The sequence below is a fragment of the Diadema setosum genome, chromosome 7 (genome assembly GCF_964275005.1).
Source record: "Diadema setosum chromosome 7, eeDiaSeto1, whole genome shotgun sequence".
In the NCBI taxonomy this organism is placed as follows: domain Eukaryota; kingdom Metazoa; phylum Echinodermata; class Echinoidea; order Diadematoida; family Diadematidae; genus Diadema; species Diadema setosum.
Genome location: NC_092691.1, coordinates 20,847,600 through 20,861,171, shown reverse-complemented (window position 1 = coordinate 20,861,171; position 13,572 = coordinate 20,847,600). Strand labels below are relative to the sequence as shown.

The 13,572-nt window shown below is 37.0% G+C and overlaps 1 protein-coding gene across 1 annotated transcript in view; it reads left to right on the top strand.

Annotated features, from left to right (window-relative positions):
• The window catches only part of LOC140230985 (casein kinase I-like), a 91,199-nt gene that overhangs the window by 11,827 nt on the left and 65,800 nt on the right, over nucleotides 1–13,572 (top strand). The window lies entirely within an intron of this gene.

Sequence of the window (13,572 nt, the reverse complement as noted above, 5' to 3'; positions counted from 1 at the left end):
CTGAAGGTGCATGTGGAGAAGCTGATGACACTCCTACTATGTAACGGCAAATGTTTAGACTGCAATCGGCATAATCTATCTGGAATTGGTTTTGGTGAGGAAATGAAATCCCTTTGATTATTTCTAGGGATTTACTTATTGTTTTTAGACATTGACGACGGATAATGGAAGTCTGTCAGCCAAATTTGTCCCAATAAAGCGGTTTATCGTTCGGATTTAATGGTGGAATAACATGTGAAAAATTTGTTACATCAAGTTTTGTTGCACTTAAAGGGGAAATCCAGTCCAAATATAAGTTAGTCTGAGTGATAAGAAAGAGTTCAACAGTAGAATTTTGATCGAAATCGGGTGAAAAATAAGGAAGTTATGACATTTTGAAGTTTCGCTAATTTTTCAGGAAACAGTTCTTGAACGGTCAATATGAATATATTATGCAAATTGCAATGTGAGCATGTCATACCCTCACAACTTGCCATATAGTTTGTACATAAAATTTTTGAATTTCCAGTTTTTCATTCAAATGCAATTATGCCCAAAGCTCAAATCCTGATATCTAACTGATCACTATTCTGAAGTTATTCATCCAAGAATAACATCATGTTTTAGACTTCAATTACAGAAACATTGAATTTTCGTCATTTTTTGTACACCATCAATGGAAAATTGTGAGGTTATGACATTGTCAGCGCACCCATTATTCATATCCACTGTTCAAGAACTGTTTTGCAGAAACAGGGAATAATTTTCCTTCTCGAAATTGAATAGCAATTTTTGTTGATGGACATACATTTTCAACAAAATGGTATAAGTCTATGTAATGAAACTGCAATGCAAATTACATTTTGTATAGCAGTCATACCAAAATGCATAGCAAATTGCTATGAGATACCAGGAAAATTATTTCCTGAGAAATAAGCACAACTTCAAAGTTTAATAACTTCCTTTTTTCATCCGATTTCAGTCAAATTTTTAACGTTGAATTTGGAAGATTTTACTTATTTTAAAGTACGTTGCCATGGTAACGGCATATTAATGGCAGAAGATCAAGGAAAGATCTTGCAGATTTAACTATTTCCTCAGTTTTTTGACCAAAGCTTATGAAATGTTGTTTTGACCAAAGCTTATGAAATGTTGTTTGGCGGGGGTATAACCAGTCGCTGTAGCGGCATTTCTAGTTTTTATTAGACTAACTTATTTTTTGGACTTCAAGCGGGGCTACCGCTACAGCGATTCGCAATTAACTGGTGAGCACTGTACTGTTTATGGCAAATTGTTAAAAGTTTTGTTTTTTTAAATTCTGTTGATTATGTGACATGCTGTCATGTACAAATTGTTGATACAAATTGTAGTTGTAATGTGCAGTTGTCCATATCAAGACAATACCTTTTCAAAACAGTACTTGCTGAAAGTTTTTTTTTTTCTTTTTTTTACCAAATACTGCCATACAACAGAAGGCAAAACTTTTCAAAGGAACTCACAGTCACACACAGTAGTATGATACAATGTTAGACATGTCCAAATTACTGAGTAATGCGGGCAGCATAGGATCTTAGTATCTACAATTTAAAGGACAAGTTCACCTTCAGTAACATAAGGATTGAGAGAATGCAGCAATATTAGTGGAACACATCAGTGAAAGTTTGAGGAAAATTGGACAATTGATGCAAAAGTTATGAATTTTTAAAATGTTTGTGTTGGAACTGCTGGATGAGGAGACTACTAAGGCTTGTGATGTCATATGAGTACAACAGTATCAAGAAAATGTAAAGAAAATTCAGCATATTTTCACTTTTTTTTTGCATAATAAAAGAGCGCTTGTCTTGTCTCTTTCTAAAGGCAATGGAAATAATATTACCCACAACATATGTCAGTAACGAGTCAAGGGAACGTGTACTTTTTTTCAAAAGATGAAATTTTGTGAAATTCTCTTTATATTTTCCTTATATTGTTGTACGCATGTGACATCACACACTGCAGTAGTCATCTCATCCAGGGGGTGACTGCACAAAAACTTCAAAAATTCATAACTTTTGAACGGATTGTCCGATTTTCCTCAAACTTTCAATGATGTGTTCTACTAATATTGCTACATTCTGTCAATCCTTATGTTAATGAAGGTGAACTTGTCCTTTAATGACTCATTGAGAAAAAAAAAAGTCTGTACATGTACCTGCTCAATTTTCTTTGATGTATTCTCCTGTATAATCCTTTACATTCACTTTAAAGATGGATTTATTTTTTTTTAAAGTGATAATAGTAACTATTCTCCATGGAAAGGAAATGCTGTTGAACATGTACCTAATGTTCTGACGTGGTTTTGTAATGCCAGGCAGATGATGATTCGTGTAGTTACCCTCTGGTCAACGAAGTTGACAGTTGAGGTCTCGGAACCATTGGCGGTATCCCATGGGCCAGCATGTATGGTAGCTGCACTTTTCTCACACAATACCTCCAGTGAAATGCTATGAATGCCAGATGAGCTGTGGGTACTGTTGAGTGCGACTGTGTTACTGTACATTATAAAACTGTGTGTGTGTTTGTTACTATTTGGGCTGAGCAGGGGTACCCAGTTTCACAGATGCGTACTGTACTGTACAGTGTATGCTAACATACATGTACAGTTTACATTTGAAGATGTTCTACATTGTAAACTTATCATGCACTGACTTGAAAGGTATATTGCATAGTAGGTAATATTCATTCCAGCATAAATGTGTCAGTACAGTAATACACACTGCATTATGTGCAACATGGGTCTCAAAATGTGGTTGTAGTGGGCAATATACAAAGTGTACACGCAGCAAAGGGAATTTGTGTCTTAACTGCTTGAAAAACCTGAGAAACTGATCTGTTGAATGGTCCTTGCAAAACATTGAGTGACACTTCACAAGCAAAGTTGTCAAAAAACAACCAACTACACGTGTATCTATTGCCAATTGATAATTGATCTCAATCTCTCTCTCACTCTCTTTTTAATGATATTCATCAGCAGTCTTATGAAATTTTTATTGAATATTAAGTAAATTGTTTATCAGTACCATAGAAAAATGCACAAATGAGGATAAAAGTACATGTATGATTTAGATGTGGTACGGGTAGTGACATTTTCTTGTTGGGTCACATATCATTTTTAATAGAGATGTATCCTACAGAATACTGTGAATGCATCAATTTTTCAGATCTATGTGTTTTATGTGTGTGTGTGTGCCTTATTCAGGTTGGTTGTACAATGTGCATGTATCTATAATGGAGACAACTGTAGAACATAATGACTGTGTGCATACACACGCTTTCTGCTCTTTGCAATGCGTTGAAAACTGAAACTGTGCAGTGTGTGAGTGATTGTGCTGTACACTACAGAAAGGTATACAGTAACCTGGCTGCATAAGATGCGTGGGCATACATGTTTGTGTATGGTGTATAAAATGGGGCATGCATCCATTCTGCGCACTGTGCAGTATTCACACAGAAGTCCCCTTCATTTCCATGGAGATGTTGGCTTGGAGAGAGAACCGAAGAATGAGTCGGCATTGTGAAGAGACCATCTGAATACATAAATAGCTGATACATATTGTATATGTATCTTCTTTGCAAGACATCTATACTTTCCAGCATACTTCTGTGTATCTGCTGAAGGGGGATTTCTATTCACTAGTTAGTGGGAAGAGCTGTGTCCAGTTCATATTAAGATTTTAAGAAGTACAGTGTAAATGTGACTCTGTTATGCACCACAATGAATTTTCATTAACCCTTTCAGGAGCACAACACTGCAGTGCCAGTGATAGCTAGTGCAAATTAGTCAAATACACCTGTAGGAAATATTCTGATTTTGTGTATAAAATAACATAACATACACATGCACATGTATGTATTATGTGTTTGAACTGTGTCTGTATGATTCTGAGTCTTTGTTTTATGATTTATAACACCAAGGCATAAGCATTTACGATGATGAAAGATCTGCATTGTATGTCTCACTCCTTTTACAAGGTACATAGTGTACATCTACAATGTAGCAGTATCCCCCTATAAAAAACAGAACCTATCCAACATAAAAAGTTCTGAAGAAAAAAATATGGCTACTGTGCTAATAACAACAACAACAGAATGGCCCATAGTGTATTAAACTGTTAAGTGCCTTAAGCATTGTACACCTACATTGATTTGTACAGGTTAACTCAACATGACAAGCTGTCCATTGGAACTCAATTACCTTCCCTGATCCATAAATGTTTTATTAGCAATTTTTGGAACCCAGTGGGATGTTCAGGCTTTGGTAGGAACAGGAGGTTTAAAGTAATACACAATATCAGGCACCTATTGTAAAATGTTCTTGTACTATGAATAGAAAGTTACATATTGTATTTGTCTTGGTCATAGGGTGTTTAAATTAATGCAAACTGATAGGCTGTATGTATGCCTTCAATACTACATGTACATTATAGGTGCAATTGTAGGTTATCAATTCAGTGATTTTACAAATGTTTTTCTCGTACAGGTGCAAATCACAAGAAGAATGACATGCATTTCAAGATTGTCAAAAATTTGAAGAACCTGTGCCAATTCTTTGAACTGCACTTGCACTTGCCTGCCATGATCTGCATTTTCAAGTGAAAATTATTTTCTGAAGAGAAAATTAGAATTTAGAGCAGCTCAACCCTAATAAAAATATCTGCGATTAAAAAAAAAAAAAGTACAATGTGTATGCAATTTTACTTTGCCATGTGTAACAAAGTATGGTGGATGCAGATTTTAAGACCTCAGTAGTCTTTTTTAAAGGTTTTATTGGCCGTCAAATTATAAATCTTAAATTTTGGAATTGCTTTGTTGCAATGAGCGCCTGAGCCTAGGAACACCCTGTTATCGATAGCAGGTATAAGCAATGTCCAGTGACTGTCATGTTCCCTTTTTCCCCTGGCTGGGAAGGGCTCTATGTTTGTGCAACTATCAGTTTTTTGTTTGCACCCGTTTGCAGCATGCAAAAATGGAGGACAAAGTCCAGTCCTGACTAGCGTTCATCCTGTATGAAATACATACAAACAGCCTGTTGACTCAGTCTAGAACCCGCAGACATTATCATGCATCAAGGCTTGGAAGCTGTATTTTCTTTATTCTTTTTCTTTCTTTTTTCCATGTCCTTTCTCAAAAGGCTCTGTGATACCTCACATGTGAGCTCAGCTGTTATAAGTCATGCAAGGTCAGGAACAATACTGTTGGGCTGCGGTGATTTAGGAAGACATCAAACCCTGTGGTACAGTTTTGTACCAATTCCAAGTGAAAATCACATGTGTGCAGATCAGATAACTACTGAGAAAATACAATTTCAGAGCAAAGCAAACAAAAGCTCACTGTCCTGAACTTGATAAATTTTTACCTCTGTACATTACAAGGTGCAAGGGTGATACCAATCTACATGTTTCAGCTAGTATTTTTACTATTTTTTTTCCATCCAAGACTAGAAGAGATCAAAATATTTTTTGAAATGAATAAAAAGGTTTTTTTTTTAGTTTATTTTGTATTCTTTGTATGCATCAGTTGTCAGTCTTAAAGTAAAATATGTATTCTTTTTTTTTTTGGGGGGGGGTGGTTTTAGCATTCTCAATATCTTTACAGCGTGTGGCATTATGTATATTTTGTATAATTATCTTATTTCATTTTATTGTCATATTATTACCGTAAGCTCTAGGTATTACAATACGATTACATTTAGAATAGATGCACAATGTCTTCAAACATTTAAATGTAGAAATATAACAAAATATCGGTACTGTATTTCCTGTTATTGATACTGTATCAAGCTATAGTATCAGAAATTTCTAAGTTATATGTATAGTAGGTCCCATCTCTAGACTACAATAAAGCAGACCCATTGTTGTTTGTACAATCTACATGTACTATGTATAGCAGCATGTAGTTGTGCATCAGAACTACCGGTAGTCTTTTCATGAATCTGTGCTTCCCTCAGTTTTCTGTTCATCATGCGCACACAGCTGAAAAGCCAACAATTGAGCAAAGAAGTACTCTCATTGATTATTCAAGGGTCATGACTTCCAACACAAAAGGTATCATTTGTGTAGCTTTGGTAATGTACAATGCACATGTTACTCTCGTAGTGTCATAATAGTACCTGTACACAGGGCGTGTGATTGACGTTGCAGTGATTCATGAATTAGGGATATTTCCTTGTTTGCCTCTGACGAATTTAGAGTTACATACGTGTAGGGACATGTGTGTTACAATATAATGTTTTGGTGTTGACAGTTTGTTTTTTTCCCCATTCACACATAATGTGTGGGTCATCTTACTTTGCTGCCCTAGTGTTTGAATACATTGTAGGAAGGTGTGTGTATATGGGGGGGGGGGGGGGGGTAGGGATAGCTAGAAGATGACACCATGTTTTACAACTGTAGATTAAGATATGTCATGAGGGTTCTGTGTTACAAGATGATACATTGTATGTACTCTGACAATCGCACATGAACAAAGCAGCGTGCCCCGTGTGTTTCCCTCTGTGTTTGTGTCTCTCAGTCTTTTTGTCTCTTTGTCTATGTCTGTTGGATTGAAAAATAGAGTAGAATCGAACAAAACATTGTAGATTAGGAGAATTTCAGCAAAACCGGACGTAACAATTCAGGATGGTAACATGGAAATATCACAAGTTTCACATGTCATGTAATCACAGCCATATCTACTTGCAATATATACAAAAAATGTATCATGCGAGTTACAGTAGATGAGATGATAATGCTATTGCATGAAAAGAAAATGTCCAATGGACTTGTGCACAAACACTTTTTTATGCCTCCGCCACGAAGTGGTGCCGGAGGCATTATGTTTTCGGGTTGTCCGTCCGTCCGTCCGTCCGTCCGTCCTTCCGTCCGTCCGTAATGAATTTTGTGGACAAGGTAACTATCGAAACTTGTTGAGGTATCCTAATGAAACTTGGCATGTATGTGTATTAGGGGGTGAAGTTGTGCCTATCAACTTTTGGGTGCACATGCTCAAGGTCAAAGGTCAAAAGGTCAAGGTCAAATACATAAAATTTCACTATTTCCACCATATCTAATTGAATGCCTGAAGATATTTTCTTGAAACTTAGTGTATACATGTATTACCCAATTAAGATTCTCTGGTGAAAGTTTGGGTCAAAGGTCAAAGGTCAAAAGGTCAGGGTCAAATACATAAAATTTCACTATTTCCACCATATCTATTGAATGCCTGAAGAGATTTTCTTGAAACTTAGTGTATACATGTATTACCCAATTACAATTCTCTGGTGAAAGTTTGGGTCATGAGGTCAAAGGTCAAAGGTCAAAAGGTCAAGTAAAAAACTTTTTTTCTGTGTACCTTGGAAAATTGTTCAAGGTATCTTCATGGAACATAGTATATACATGTACTGACTGGAAGTGAATGTAGGGTTCATGGGGTCAAAGGTCAGGGGTCAAAGGTCAAGTGCAAGACTTCAAAATTTTACTATTACCCTCATATTTATGCAATGCCAGCAGGGTTATTTTTTTACATTTGTTGTATGCGTGTGTAACCTATTAGAAATTCTCTGGAAGGTTTTTTTCTTTTCTTTTTTTGCCTCAAAGGTCAAAAGGTCAAAGATCAAGTGAAAGTGCTGAACTAACTTTTTCCTCCATATCTCGGAAGTGGCTCAAGTTACCTTGAAACTTTGAGTACATATTATGCATGTTCTACCTGAAAGTAATTATCTTATGAATTTTAGGGTCAAGGGCCAGATAAAAATGGTAACAATTTACTATTCAATTCAGAAATTGCACTTTTTCTCCACACCTGTACCTTGAACATTACTCAATGCCTAAATGTATGAATGGGTCAAAGTCAAGTTAAAGTCCTTAAATCCCTAGATACATGCTCTCCTATTCATCTAATTAAACCTAGGTCAAGGAAGGTGAACATTCAACACATTTGTGACAAACTTGTCATTTCAATATTTTGCCAATTTTGTGAAAATATAATCACACAGTGTCCACATGTACTATCTAGACCTATTGGGAAAATCATGCATTATGGCGGAGGCATACCAGTCGCCAAAGCGACATTTCTAGTTTTTTTTTTTTTATAACACAAAACATTTGCATATATTACATTCAGGAGAAGGGGTTATGGTGACTACATGTAAAATGTGTATTGTACAGTAGTTGCAACATGCACATAATAGCGTATATCCAACAAACTTGTGGTCATTAGATTGCGTACATGTGTGTATGTGTATGTGTGCACAAATCCCGGAAGAGTCGTAAGAGAACAGTGCTGCTAGGCTGCAGTGCCTAATCCTTGTTACTACTAGTTGATTTGCAGACTACATTTCTTGTATGTTTCATACCCAACGTCAATGGATACCGGTAGTGATACAGAAAATTGTAGATAGGGATGTTTGCCCAAGTACAGAACGTGGCCCAACCTTTGATATTTAAATTGGCGGGGACTTGTTTGTTCCATGGTAACTTCTGCATGGTACAAGGATGTGCATTACACATTGCAAATATTGTTTGTGCTGATGTTGCTATGAAACCAAGTGTGTTAAATATCAATAATTTCTATAAACTGCACGTGGTACATCCTTGTTAAAAGAGATACAATTACAAACTTTTGTGATGGTGGCTGTATCAATTTTGTGCTTTGAGTGTTCACAGCCTTGAGTTTACATATAAAATATATGACAGTATTTAGTCTTTTCCACCTTCTCTGATGAATACCTAGAGGATTTTGAAATACCATACAATCAGCAGTTGTGGTCAATTGATTAGCAAACTGACCTGTAACTCCTGAAAAATAATGGTTGCCAATTAGTTAAGTGCTGATTGCCCATTCAGAGTAATTGATTACGCTGTATCAAATACTTGGTGAAATGTCTATACTCTGCAGGGCAGGGCGGTACCAATACAGCCAACCGTGTTTTCTCAAGTGTTACTGTATGTGGATGTGGACAGTAGCCAGCCGAAGACAATCTCTGTTGCCAGGCTTTTTTATAGACGACCCAGCAGAAGGCAAATGATAGCGCTGATATTTTCTTGTGAAGATGTTTTCGCTAATGGCATTTAATTGGACATTTTTGCAAATATTTAATTTTGTGCTTTTATTGTATGTCTGTTCATTTTCGTGATAATTGCAACATTAGAATAACACAAACATTCAGAAAAAAAGTATCCTGTTCTCAAACTACACAGTATTAAATTGCTTGAAAGGAGATGAAATCTCAGAAAAAATACTACACCATACCTGTGCAATACTGTATACGCCAAATATTTCGTGAGGTTTTTGTTTTCTTGAATTTTGCGAGTCGGGTGCTATTCCGAAATTAAAGACACGCAAAAATAGTGACTCTGATCCCGATGTGAATGTGACGGCGTGTACACTAAATTCTTCCTTCAGTACAGGACTCCACAATCGCGAATTTAACCACTTGCGAAATCGTCGGGAATTCCTGATTCGCAAAAATTTGGACTCGCGAAATGTATGGCGTATATTGTCGCTGGGGTGACAAGACCTCGTATCTCAAAAATGCCAAAAATTTTTTTTTTAGCTTAATGGTCAAATAATGGGTCAAGTGATGTCTTGGCCAAATCCCAACTGTCTTACTCCAAAAATGAAGCCACCATGACATGTCAAAGGAAAGGCTTTGCCATTCACTATAGTGCTTTCGCCGCCATGTTTTTTTGCTCTCCTGAACATTTGACATTTTTGAGATATGAGGTCTTGTCACCCCAGCGACGATGTAGTATTCCAAGGAAAAGAGTACCGACGTGATGATGTCACAGTCATTTGTTTTACAGTTTTGTAGCTTGGTAGGAACCAGGTGTGAACATGGTTAGCAACAATAGCATTCACAGATATTTGTGCCAGGTTAAGCTGTTTAGAACCAGTTTCCATGGCAATGCACTATTTGTATCGGCATAAGGTCATCTAGCAAAGACTCTGCACTTTCGGTATAATCATCGAGTGGGCTTTGCTCGTACGTTGTATCTCAAAGTTAAGGTGTGCGTGTGGACCCGCTTTGTGAATTCATGAGTGGAGCTAATCATCGACAGGTTTTCGATCTAAACTTCAAGTTTGGCAACTAATTTGGTGACTGCATGTGAACGTAATTAGTGTGTTGGTCTTAAGCGTTTTGGGCCTCTTGCTTAAAACATCTGCATCTGTAGCAACAACCTTGGTATACTTGGCGCTTTTTTGTTTTGTTTTGTTTTTTCCTTACTGAACACAGTTTTTTGTTTTTTTTTTTGGTAATATGGCAATCATACTTGCAAGTTTCAGTAATGGCAAATCTCTTTATGAAGTAGGACCCAGGTAGAACTTACTGCATTTTGTTTCAGTCACCCACTCTCCCCCCCCCCCCACCACCACCACCTGCAGTGTATACCACCTCCCCCCCCCCCCCAAAAAAAAAAAAAAAAAAAAAAAGTGCTACTTATGATACATGTATAATCATAATTGTTTCATTTGGCACTACCATTTCAGCTAAAAGTTGTAGCCAGCGTTGTGTGTATGTTACTCGCTCTGTACAATTTAGGTACCAGTGCATCTCCTACAATGTTTTATGATTTGGATACGGTGGCTCCATGGCTTGCAGGCTTGTACACTGACTGACATTCATGGAAAAAAAGAAAAATGTAGGGCTTTATCATACCTTCTGTATTTCAAATTTACCACATCCTTGTACATGGAACAAAAGTAAGGAATTGATTCTGTCTGCCTAGTGTTCTTGCAAATTAAGTTTTATCACTGAAGCATGCAGACCAGTACAATGTACATTGTAGAGGCATGTTAGACTTGTATTAAAAGAGCTGCTGCTAAGATTTTTTTTTTTTAAATATCTCTTGTTGTACAATACATGGATCAAACAACTTGATCAAAAGAAGCTAATAATGATATCACTGGTTATTACTGGTATCCACGTCACAAGCATATGTTATTGTCACTATCAGGCAAGGACCCATAACACTTTATTGACTTTGAACAGTGCAGGTAAGACACCTTTCAGTTAAGCACATGTGCGCCAGAGTACCTCTTTGGTTTGATACGTGATATGTCTATATCATTTTATTGTCATAACATTTGGCTTTTTACATTAGTACTGTAGTGGGTAGCATCTGGTGTACATGTGTATGTAGCATTAGGTGAAGAATGAAGATGAAAATCATGACCCATAATACAATAATCATACGTGTAGAGACTATGCTTTGACTACACTTTATCACCAGTACTAACTACCATCAATGCTCAAGGACATAAGGCGGATTTACACAAAGTAGTGGGATTTCAATCAAGATCCAAACATCAATCTTTTTGTGCTTGTTCAGATGGACAGAAATATCTTGCTATTTGCCGATACCTTGTAGAGCAAATTGTGCATACAATGTACATGATACATATACCTGAAATATACCAAAACGATGACCCTTGCCCTTGTGTTCTATGCATATTTTGAATGATGGGATAGAAAATACATATATAGATTATTTGCTCTATCATTCAGACACCCACTGTAGGGCAAATCATCGCTCTATTTCTCAAAATAATTGTGGTAGTTCCAAAATTTTTGCAAGATTTGTTGTAATTTGGAGCATGATTCTGATGATGCTACATAGTATTAAGAAAGATACAATGTATACATTGCATGGATAGCAATGCAAAATTCAGTGTGGATCCAGCTAATTAGCGAAAGTGTGAATGGCACTAATGCTCTGTTAAAGGGTGTGTACAGCTCTGGTTGAGGTGAGGATTTAGCTTTTAATGTTTTGAGAGATATTCAGAAACCACTCTGTGAGATATCAAAGAGCATGCAATTCTAAGGGGTATCAAAAGTTTATTTGATAAAAATCGGTTTTGAAATGGCTGAGATATCCAAAAACAAGGTGAGACAAAGAGATCCTAATAAAAGGTGTGGCCTGTCGCATTTTATCATCACTTTTTTCTATATTTCAGCCATTTGAAAACCAATTTTCATCAAATAAACATTGAATCCTTCTTAAAAGTACATGCTCTTTCATATTTCATAAAAGGTTTCTCATTATCTCACGTACATGTAGGAATGTTATAAACCTGAATCCCCACCTCAACCAGTACTGTACAGTCCCTTTAACCATGAGCTTCTTCTTAGTTGCTTATTGAAAATAGGATAAAATTTGTAGTTTTTATCAATGTGCAACACTAGTCTAGCCTTGTGTCAGCCATGTTTTTGATATATGTTACACATCATTCTCAGGGAAGGACATTCTTCATACACTACACTGTACTATGATGTTATAACTGTTTCTTGTGTAATAAAAACAAACAAACAAACTTTTATGTGATCACATTTATGTAATCCTGGCTTGCAGAGGGGCTAAGAGGGTTGAGTCAACTTGAGGATGACTTGAATTTGTACAAGATTGATCACTTAGACTTCCCTGTTTCAATCAAATGTAACAAATCAGTAGGGGTTCGAACATCATTGAAGGTAGCCTTACTTCAAGGCAACATGAAGTTGAAGTCAGCACAGTAGGGATCCTGTTTTATTTGTAATTGTATGAGAGTGCCTTGCCAACCACATGAGTCAGAGAACTTTTGTCAGCATTTATCATGACATTTGTCAGTTGAAAAATGACAGCACTTTAAGTAGCATGGACACTTGAATGCAAACCTGTTCTGCATGGTCAATACAGCTGGGCAGAGACAACTGTAGGTCCATATGCTGTAAGCCCTCCCATTGTTTTTTGCACTATGTACAGGAAAGTGCGTAGAGGACAAAATAGAAAGAGATAGGGAGGGGAAAAGAGATTGCCCAGGCCAAAAAGCTTCATTATGATCTACTTTAGCTAGCTAGGAAGTATAGAGATATTGCCAGTGACCTTCCCCGCCTGTGGCTGTCATTTTCTCTTCCATTTTGTCCGTGTACGCTCCTAGTAAGTTTAATCCCTTTTGCCACCGTCGCACAGCAGCAGCACATGTGTATATGGCCAGCTCCTAGCTCGATGTGCCTCGCATGTTCAAGAAAAAAAGGGAGGGAGAAAGGGGGAGGGGGGATTGAGTATATATAAAGAAGACAGCTTGTGACAGAGCCATGGCCTGAGCTGTGTGATTCTGTGTTCAATGCCTGTGTACAGTTGTATATTCCTCGCTGTGGATGCCACAGTGCAGTGGTACTTCAATCCCATGCCTTTTATCCAGGGGTTCTGATGTTTTTCCTGTGTCCACGTTGATGAAAAATAAACTCCATGGTTTTCTTTCATCGCTTCTTCTCCCCTTTCACTTTCAATTTCTTCCCCTACCTTGTCTCCGCTGGTAGTCGGTGTGAACATGAAGATATCAAAATCAGGCTCATGTGTTATTACATATTAAAGGTCCTGTTTACCTTTTGGAACGGCGATTTGAAAAATTTCAAGATATGACATTTAATGCATATCTATAGGTCTGTTGTACTACAAAACCTACTCAAGTAGAGTCTGTTTTTGTGTGTGTGGGGGGGGGGGACTTGTATTGATTACAACCATCAGTGTTGTGGGGTTGAAATTGCACCACAATGATGTACTACAAGGACAGTAATCATAAAGAAAGAATTCCATA